Source organism: Gymnodraco acuticeps, unplaced genomic scaffold, assembly GCF_902827175.1.
Source record: "Gymnodraco acuticeps unplaced genomic scaffold, fGymAcu1.1, whole genome shotgun sequence".
In the NCBI taxonomy this organism is placed as follows: domain Eukaryota; kingdom Metazoa; phylum Chordata; class Actinopteri; order Perciformes; family Bathydraconidae; genus Gymnodraco; species Gymnodraco acuticeps.
The window spans coordinates 212103-221079 of NW_022990894.1; positions in this window are offsets into that span (position 1 = coordinate 212103).

Below are 8977 nucleotides of genomic sequence, written 5' to 3' on the forward strand. Positions count from 1 at the left end.
AATGAAGCATGAGAGCAGCAACAGTCGTTTGGAATATGCCGTAAAATTGGGATTACTTGGAAGGGTGAATGTTGCAGCTCAGATTGACAGCGCCTACAGACGCGGCATTGATGATCATAAGAAGAAAACAGGTACGTGCTTGGTCGGATCATCACCTGTATTAAACTGTGTGGGAAATGTGAGACAGCACTGCGGGGCCACAACGAGTCGGCGGACTCTCTGAATCCAGGGATATTCAGGTCAATTTTCGAGACAATGTGTGAGGGCGATTCCAGGCTTTGACGGCACTACGAAGCTCAGCTTGTTTTCAAAGGGACATCAAGCACCATACAGAATGAACTCTTGGACTGCATGTATGATGTGTACAGGGAGGAAATAGCCAAGCAAGTGGACAACACATCATTTGTTGCCGTTCAGGCCGACGAGACAACCGATGTCTCCTGTAAATCGCAAATGGTGATTGTGCTGCGATACATTATGCCTGACCTCACAGTTACAGAGCATTTTTTGGAGTTTGTGGAAGTAAAGGACACAACTGGTGTAGGTCTCTCTAACAGCATCAAGGCTGTTCTGGAACCCCTGAAGCTGAAAGAAAAGCTAATCGCTCAGACCTATGACGGGGCGGCCGTCATGAGCGGTAACGTGCGCGGGGTACAGACGGTGATGAAGGAGACGTACCCAAACGCTCAGTTAGTTCACTGCTACGCCCACCAACTGAACCTGACCCTGCAGCAGTTCAGCAAGGATGAGCATCCTGAAGGTGTTTTTTGCAGATCTAACTGCTTTTTCTACTTTTTATCCAGTGCTCCAAAACGTGTTGCAGCTCTTGCAGAGGCAACACAGAGACGCATACCACGGCCACCGGCTGTGAGATGGAACTTTAAAAGCAGAACTGTGAACGCGGTTTGGGAGACCCGAGAAGCACTGCTTCAGTGTATGGAGCATATACGCGCACCACCAGGATGGGATGCGGTCACCATAAGTGAGGCATACGGCCTGTCAAAGAAACTGCGGGACCGAGCATTTATGCAGCTCCTGGACTTTTTTTCGTTGCTTATGCCAGAAGTGGATGTTTTATACAACCCTCTGCAAAAAAGAAGCATCGATGCACCTGGGATCAACAGCGCGCTCTGCCGTTTCAAGGAACATGTCCAGAAAATGAGGCAGCAAACTGATGCATTGGCCGCCACCGCTCATGATGGAACAGACGAGCCAGGCCGACGAGTCAGCAGCACAGCGCCGGTGATGAAGGAGGCTTGTGACACAGTCATCTCACAGGTGGAACAGAGGTTCTCACAGAGTGACCATTTGATCGCTGCAAAGCTTGTTGACAGCTCATTCTTCCCACAGCATGTCCTGTCATTTCCTACACCTGAGCTTGACTGCGCCGTGAAACTGTGGCCTGCGTTGGGAAACAAGGAGAAGTTGAAGTCTGAGCTGACCACGCTCCACCGCCACAGTGAGCTTCACACTGGAAACACTGCCCTGTCTCTGTTGAAATCCATTCACGAGAACAACTTGGAGGATACGTTTGCTGAGACTGTTATTTTGGTCAAAATAATAGTAACAACTCCGATGACGACATCCGAGTCAGAGAGGAACTTTTCCACCCTCAAAAGGATAAAGACTTTCACTCGCAACACCATGGGACAGCCGCGACGTAACGCATTGGCTATGCTTTCAATTGAAAGCCAGTTGATCCAGCAACTACAGGACTTCATCCCCAAAGTGATAGACACATTCTGTCAGAGGAAGGACCGCCGTGCCGCTTTTCTTTTCAAGTGAGCCTTCAGCTTTGGTAAGTTCATTTATGTCATATATTTTGTTGATCTTCTGTGTTTTGCCTCTGCTGGATCGATTGATATTGTGACCTCGATGATGAGTGTCTGTGTTTTCCTTATATTTACAGTCTATGGTGTTTTAATGCTAAAGCATTACGGTTGTTGTTATTGTTAACAATAGCTTTGTGATGGTGACCTTTACTCCATGTATTAAGGTGCTTTACTATGACATCCCCACACTGTGTACGTAAATGTATGCACTCACAGTGTTGCTCCGTGTGGTCTTCAGTGGTCTTCTGATCTGAACCCACGAACATTTGTATAACATAGTAAAGCGGCTCACTACGGTCTCTGGATTATTGTATTTTTTGCATTTGCAACTATGGAGGGAAACATGTCTCTGCAAACTTTGCGGGACGCGATTCAGCAAATCAAGACCGACATGCTGACTCACATTGACTCACAAATGGATCCCATTCAAAGTAGCTTGAGCAGGATACACAATTCCCTGTCTAGTTTGGGAGACCAGGTCAATTTGTTAGAGCAGCGTGTCGGGGCTAATGAGGACAATGTACACGAGTGTGTCGCTCGAGTCAAGCAGCTTGAGAAAGACAACTCCTTCCTAATGTCTAAAGTTGATGACTTGGAGAACCGGAGCCGACGTTCTAGCCTTCGCTTCGTAGGAATCCAGGAGTCCGCTGAAGACAGTGACATTATCGGCTTCATGTCTCGGCTCATCCCGCAGCTCCTGGGGCCAGATGCCTTCCCTGCCGATCATTGAGAGGGCACACCGCTCACCGACTGCCAGGCAAAACTCCCGTGCCAGCCCGCGGGCCATCATGATCGAGCTGCTGAACTTCCAGGACAAAGTAAAAATCCTTCGTCTTGCCAGGGAGAAAAAGTCTCTGGACTACAATGGGAAACACATCAGCATATATCCCGATTTCAGTCCCGAGCTTACCAGAAGACGCCGGAGCTTCGATCCAGTCAAACGCAAGCTCCGTGAACTCAACATGAAGTACTTTCTCCTCTACCTGTGCACCCTCCGCTTTGTTGTTGATGGCACACAACAACGCTTCTCTACCCACAAAGACACGGAGGCAATCTTCATGTCTACCTCAAACTCTCCTGGGTGACGAACATCCCTATAGATGAGGCTGCTGCTAATGGTAGCATGTTGATCCACTTCGATGGTGCAGCTAAGTGACTTTCTCCTCGGTTTCCTCTCTTCTCTTCTTTTTTATTTTTCTCATCTTCTCTAAAAACAGAGACCTGTTTACGTGACGTGTCATGACTGCTGAGATGTTGTTGACACTAGTGTTAATTTCGTTGACTAAAAAGAAATATGTTCGTCAACGACCTTTTTGTCCATGACGAAAACGAGACGATGACGAGACGGCACCGACGCCAGTAAACAATAACTGAAACGAAATCATTATGCAATATCGTTGACGAAAATTGACGAGACGAAAATGTAGTTTACTAAATAAAAACTATGCCAAAATCTCTCTTTACTTTCGTTGACGAAAAATGAGGAGACGAAATATTATCAAAGATAACGTTACATTTCTGATAGTCAGTTTTTCTCCCAGCAGTTCCACTTCCGGTGCTGCGGCAGGGCAGCAGCTGTGTGTCTGCGGTGCGCGCGGCGGTACATTTGAATTACACCGGGCAGCGGCACACTGTGAACTGTCAGGAAGACTCGGGTCTAACTCATGGTCTAACTAACCTTATTCAACAGAAAATAAAATGGCAACAACAGGGCTTGGGAGCAGTGGTCGCACTCGCGTTAACCGAATACCCCCCGTCAGCGGGAGTGATTGATAAATTGTGCACTCGACGGGTAATAATGGATAATGACGGAAATGTTACGATCCTGTCTGTCAAAATGACTGACAATGAAAAAGTCTAAAGCCACCACTGCTTGGGAGAAAGAAACAATGTGATATTTGGGCCCATTTTCGCTACAATGAGGCGGAGAAAAAAAGCGAATGCATTGTTTCATCAGAAGGGAAGCAATGTGGCCATAACACAGCTGGTAAAAACACCACAAACCTGACCAGATACTCTCTGCAAAGCTTCTCAATCATTCAACCTGAGTTTTTCATCAAATAATGTGGCCATAACACAAAAACACCGATCAAATCCGATTAAAGCTGAGGTTACACAGATTATTTAGGTATATATATCATCACTGAGTAATCCGAACTCTTGACAAGGGAAGCAAACACAGACATCACAACACGTACCTTTACGTAGCTTTTATGGGAGATCGTCTCACCGTAGCTGTCAATCTGATCAAAAGACGTGTTCAATGGCATTAAAACGAGAAAAAACGCGGCTGAATCGGTTAATCCATAGGTTGATAATGTTTCTGTGTAATAAATGTTTTTATTTATAATCCATAATTCCATTTTTATGTAAAAATCGGAGAGTAAAAGTTAGCTGCTAATGGTAGGCACCAGAGTTATCGCAGCTTCCGGTCTTGGCTATGCGGCAGTCTCACACACACACATTACCAAACAAGGAGTATGTGGAAGTTCCCCTCGATTCCATTGGCTCTGACGGTTAGAGAGAGCGTTATAAATCAGCAAAATCGACCAAGATAGGTCAAATCCACCCAAATGACACCAGAAGTGTTTTTTTTGTGCTAAATCTCTCTAAAAAGGTCAAATTTCACTTGTTTTGTATCAATCTTGATACAGGGTACTTATTATATGTTGTAGTTTGGATTCCTAAAGCTTTTAGTCTACCATCCCATCATTCAAGGGTGGTTTTCACTATAAGTACTTACATGTTGTTACTGTGTTCAATCTGAATTTACTTTAAAATAAAAACATCTATATTGATTCTGACACTTCTACATCCAACTCACAGGTGTAACCTTGCTTTGAGAAAAAATATTATTAATTTAACCCTTTTAGAAGAAAATATATGGTCATTTGTTCTGGGAATGTCATTTTCGAGCCTGAGACCTGAAAAACAGGCTCGGGGCTTAACAAGTTAATGGAAAACAGTCTGACCTGTTGATCCAACAAAAGGGTGTACCCCAAGGATCAACTCTGGGCCCACTTCTGTTCTCCATTTACATAAATGATTTATCTTCTTGTCTCATTAATTGTTGTACTCACCTTTATGCTGATAACACTGTCATATATACATCCAAATCAGATTTCTCACAAATTCAGATCTCTCTTCAATCGGATTTTAATATCTTACAGGACTGGCTATCACACAATAAACTACTGCTTAACAAAACAAAATCTTATACCATGGTCTTTGGTACCAGGCAGAAGCTCAAATCCAGACCTAATGTAGTAATAACATGTAAGGATGGCACTTCTCTGCATAAAGTTGATAGCTTTAAATATCTTGGTGTATGGCTAGATTCTGAACTTTCATTTAAACTACATATAAAGCATGTAATACAAAAAGTCAATTACGGAATCAGTGTTTTACACCGCTCTCGCAATTGTTTTACGCTCAGTGTCCGAAAGAGAATTGCTTCTCAACTTATTCTTCCGATTATGGACTATTGTGATGTTGTCTACCAAAATGCACATAAATCAGATCTTGCTCCACTCAACATAGCCTACAACAGACTATGCAGATTTGTTCTTGGTTGTCCTTTTCGTACACATCATTGCACAATGTATAACCAACTTAAATGGCCTTCTTTAAATGTAAGAAGACACATGCATTGGCTCCAGCTGATGCATTTATCTTAACTATCCCCCTTATTTAAAGCAGTATTTTGTACCCTACTCACCAAATCATCAAGTTAGACATTCTGTCCAGATGTATTTCTCTGTCCCCTCTGCAAAAAAAGCTATTGGCAGAAGAGCGTTCATGTTCAAAGCCCCAACAGACTGGAATACTTTACCTGCTGCTATTAGATCTCTTGCATCATTGGGTTTATTTAAACATGCATTGTTATCTCACTTTCAACTGCTCTGTACTTGTTATTAACTGATATTGATGAAACTGATTTGCTCGACTGTCTCAAATTGTAATGATTGTGTGCTTTGCTTGAATTTCACTTAACAGACTGTATGTGGTTTGTCTTGTGTGTCATGTTTTGCATTTTGTCTTTTTGTTTATGTATGTCTGTAAGTTGTTGCTATTGTTGGGACCCCCTTGAAAACGAGATGGTGCATCTCAAGGGGTTCATCCCAATGAATACAAATGTCTATATATAAAAGGGGTCCGTTTTCTGCTAATTTTGAGGGTCTCACTTGTGTTTTTGGTTTGTCATACATACATTTATTTTAGTGCAGGGAAACGATTAACATTTGTTATTAATTGTTCTACGAAAAATTCTATAGTGAAAAAAGTATTATGCACTTTTATTGTAATCGTACTGCTTTATGAACACAAGTGCAGTAACATTTGGTTTGCAAACACTTAATAATTCAAACTGTTAATGCGCCATAAAATAATTGTCAGCTTTAATTAATTAATGCTTTAATTAAGCGAGTACTTCTACTTTTAGTCAAGTACAAGATCTGAGTGCTTCTTCCACCTCTGCTACTTGGAAATGTTCTGATTTTCATTTTTGACGGTTTTCACCCGATGCAACTTGAACGCACCAAAATGGCTTCTCGGTGCAAACCATGGATGTATAATAAGAACGCTGCAAACACAACTTCTTCTCCAATAAAGGCTCAAATCCACAAAGTTAAAATCATATACCCGGCGGGCTGTGCGTGAAAAATATGATAGATGGTTAGACATCGTGTCTTAATTTGAAAAGCGTGCATCATAATGTAAGCATCCTTTTAAAGCACAGCTAAGGTTAACACAGCAGCATTTACAAACTGAGGCTGAACACGAGGACTTACCGAACAGCGGAGCACCAGCCGGATCACCGGGGGATCACCGGGGGATCAATGGGGGGTCAATGGGCTCAGAAAGTCTCCGGTTGTTCAGTTTATTTGGACTGACATTCCGACGAGCCGCTGCAGCACCGTGAAACTCCACCTTAAAGGGACGCCTTCAGGGACGCGTCGGAAATTTCGCTTTTACAGTCATTTCATTTAAACTGAGGAGGTAGAAGTACTCAGATCTGCTTCTAAGGTAAAAGTAGAAGTACTCAGACCTGCGTCTAAAGTAAACGTAGAAGTACTCAGATCATTAGCTGCAGTACTCCTTGTCGATTCTACTTACTACAATACATTTGAAATAGTTGATTACTACAGTACTTTGTTTATTTCATAGCAAGAGGAGAGTTAAATGCTTTCCAATAGAATATTACATTATTATTATACATTTGTTTCTATCTTACACATTTGATTTAGGCTATATGTTTTATTTCTCTTTTTGTATTAATGTGTTTGAAAATAAATAGTTATTGTGATATCTATATGCATAATATCTAATGCATTTATTGAGTCATTCCAAATGCTAAACATGAATAAACGTTTGATTTAACAGTTAATAACTGGAGGTATTATCACGTCAGCAATGATGTCTGCATGCTTTTTCACGCCGTCAGAATTTGACATGTGAAATATTGCAGTGGCTTAAAATACCTGTTTGATATGATACTGTATGTTGTCATGCCACACCTGACAGATGGTGTGCTTGCTATGTATTGATCTGTGTTTGAGCTCTTTCCAAACACTTCCAAACATTCTATATTTCTCTGGAAATAGAGATTCACTTTGTAATGCAACCAGGTATCTCCAGCGTGTTCCACCACTTCATTAGACAACAGGTCAACTTCAGGATGTTTTTACAGGACAAAGCCAACTGCTCCAGCTACTGTTTCCAGACCTGCAGCCCCCTGATTGTTGCACCTCTGAAAGCTTATCATTACATTACATGTTACGTGTTAGACGCTTTTATCCAAAGCCACTTACATGTTATGTTTGTTTACCTCTTAATGTTTCATTAACCGTACAGTGTACTGTTTTAATGCAGATATTGTGTTTTTTTAGTATTACTTCAGTACAGGGAATATATCGCAGTCATTTAGATTGGATTTGTCACATTTTAGTTTCAGGTTTAAGGGATTGTTTTCATATTAATGTGTTTAAACCTTACAAACTTAACACATTTGAATATAATTAACATTCTCTGGATCCACTGAAAATGTCAACAAGTGTTTCTGTGGGGTTATTTATCAAACACTTTTTATATTAAGGGTTATAGTCTGGTTAAATATGTCCTGTTTTATTTTTAAATAAGCCGCATGAAGAGCCTTCCCAACGTGAGCTCCCTTCTGATTGGACGATCGTCGATACGCTCGTTGATGGCCAATCAGAGAGCAGCTGGTGGATACAAAGAGCCGCTGTGGCGACACAAACATTATTTAACAAGAACAGCCACTCGGGGCAGTATTGCAATAGTAGTGGGCTCTAACGTGCCACTGAAGAAGAAGAAGTGACGTCAACGTCACTGTAAAATGTAAACAAACCACACAACTGAAAGAGCTGAGGTTACCTACTGTAACCCAGCTTCTATGAGTATTGGCGCAGCCCTCTAAGGCTATCGCTATTGGGTTTACCCTTCTGCGCTCCCGCGCAGTACTGAAAACACTTGTAGTCCACGCCCACCCGCTAGGTGGGCCCCACCCTCGGGCCTCCTTCCGGTATAAATAGGAAGGGTGCCCGGCGATCTGCTCCCATACAATATAACTTTTCTTCAGCTATTCGTAGAGCCAGTGGGGCCCAGCGCTTAGAGGGCTGCGCCAATACTCATAGAAGCTGGGTTACAGTAGGTAACCTCAGTTCTATTTCGTATATGGCTTCGCCCTCTAAGGCTATCGCTATTGGGTTAAGGGCGAAGCATGATGTAGTCTGCGCCCCACGGGGTCCGTCCAGCACTAGAAGCACAGACATACCTGCTTAATAACACCCCCTGCCTGTTGTGCCATGCGTAATGGCACATCCCCGTCCCTGGAGCAAACATACCTGTTTTCCTGACGGGGTGAAGGCTGGGAACAATACATACCGACCGCTGTGAGAAAGTAGAGACGAAGGTCCCACCTTGTCCTGCGATCATAGAGGGGGAACAGCCGCTCTCTCCGTGTCATCCAGGTAGGAGAGCTCTCAGCTGGATCCCTGACGTCACTCACTCTGACCAGGCACTCCCTATGAAGTATGTCAGAGGAAGGGGAACGTCCCTCTCCAACGAGGGGAAAAAGGGCCGCTCTCTGTGTGCCGCGAGGCAGGAGAGAGGCGCACAGCTGGATC